Genomic DNA, 1966 nt, shown 5'->3' on the forward strand with positions numbered 1-1966 from the left:
TATTATATATGGATTTACCGATGAAATTATTTTGTTTGTCAATTTGTCGACAATTATGTCAGTATAAGTAACACATCACTATACGGGCTTCTCTATTTGAATTCAACTGTAATTTTGTCTGTAACGACGTTCGTAAAAACTTGCACGCCATTGTACTATTTGTTTTTGTTTTTTCAGTTTTTTCTATTTGGATTGGGATTTCCTTGGTATATACTGACGACATATTTCTGTCGGTAAATACTGATGAAGTTAGCGATGGAAAAAATTCAGTCGGTAAAGATCACCGTAAAATACCTATAGAAAAAATCCATCAATAATTCCGTTTGTATTCATAGATTTTCGGTAAAGAACATACTACCCTCGTCTTTCATATTTCTGAGCAAACTCTTTTAGTAGCAATTGCTGCCGAAATGCCAAATATTTTTCTAAGCTAGTTCCTGCCCACTGCTGACAAAAGCATTCAGCTGTTGGAACAATGAACTTAAGAGGAAATGGCCCCTCTGGAGCTTTCTTTATGGAAACCGAGAACCTATGGCGAGGGCGAATTCTCTGTTCCAAAGATAATCTCTAGTACATAGGGTATTTGGTCAAGGACCGCACCTCATTACGAAGCTCATTGATCAAATACTTGTTCTTCGGCTTCAGATTGTCTTCCTGACAGAGATAATACCTGATAAGACGAGCAGCGCATCATTAAAAAATTTACTAGATATCTTCAAAATCATGAAGATGGATAAAATCAAATAACAGCATTAAGATTTCGACTAGGACGAAGATAAATAATATATATATATTTTTTCTAAAATTGTGATTGTGTTTATTTTTTAAAATATTTTTTACTTAAAAATTATTAAAATAATATATTTTTTTAATTTTTTAAAAATTATTTTTTATATAAACATATTAAAATATCTAAAAATATAAAAAAATTAATTTAAAGTAAAAAAAATAAAAAATTTTGATTTTTTTAAATTAATATCTTTAAAACACAAAAACCAACGAAGTTTCTGTAGCGAACAAGAAAATCATGTCAAGGATAAGTGGGGAGAACTTTTTAATGTGGATACAAAAGTATATTAACCTGTGTAAAACTGGTCAAGACTTTCAAGAAGTCAGAATTACGCATTCCAATACTCCTGAGGAAATTAATCATCGGAAGAAATCCATCATCAATGCTGTAATGGAGGAGCGGGGGATGTTTTGTTACCATCTTTACTACACTATCTCTGGATGCTCCCAACTCCTTTGAGAGAAAAAGACAGCGAGCATTCCATGATATCTCAATCCGCTGAACCAGGATTTGGGGGCTCACTGCACGACTTTGCATATGTATTTTCCATTAATTCCAACCTCCTCAACCAGATATCTGACTATGGGTTTTGAGACCAATACTCAGAAGGTAATCCAACCTCTCCTGCGCAGAACATACATTTATTTGAAGGGGTGGCATGTGCCTCTCATAGATTTGGATAAAGTTGCTACCGTACATAAAATTTAGGACTTTGTCAAAATTAGTTATAAGATTATCTTTCCATGTATAAAGGCTAATTATTAGGAATCAGTTATGTGTATAGATGGAATTACTATATAAAGAAAGAGGGAAACTGAAAAGGGAAGCGTTTTTTTTGAAGAAATAAAGCTGTCTGTTTTAGGTTTCTCTTGCTTTTGACAAAATATCTTGACATGGTATGAAGAGCTGGTAACTAGATTGCCTATCTTTCACGAAAGAGAGCTTCTTTGTGGGTTCCTCATTCTCAGCACTGTCTCAGTTGGTTTTTTGGAGTTCTTGCTTTTTGGTTCAGCACCTGGATTTTCAGCAACTTTTGTTGTGTTTTCCCCTTCTTTTTTTGGTGGTCTTTGGATTTCAGCACTTTTCCTCTGGTTCAGTTGTGTAGTTTCAATGTATTTTTTCTTGGTTTGGGTATCATTTTTCGGTGTTTCTGCTCAGCATTTTGGTGAGTTATTT

At 33.6% G+C, this 1966-nt stretch overlaps 1 pseudogene; it reads right to left on the reverse strand.

Moving 5' to 3' along the window:
* Positions 1–354: 354 nt before the first annotated feature.
* On the reverse strand, positions 355–1489 carry LOC133702739 (transcription termination factor MTERF9, chloroplastic-like; annotated as a pseudogene).
* Between the last annotated feature and the right edge of the window lie 477 nt (positions 1490–1966).

Source organism: Populus nigra, chromosome 9 (assembly GCF_951802175.1).
Source record: "Populus nigra chromosome 9, ddPopNigr1.1, whole genome shotgun sequence".
NCBI classification, from domain to species: Eukaryota; Viridiplantae; Streptophyta; class Magnoliopsida; order Malpighiales; family Salicaceae; genus Populus; species Populus nigra.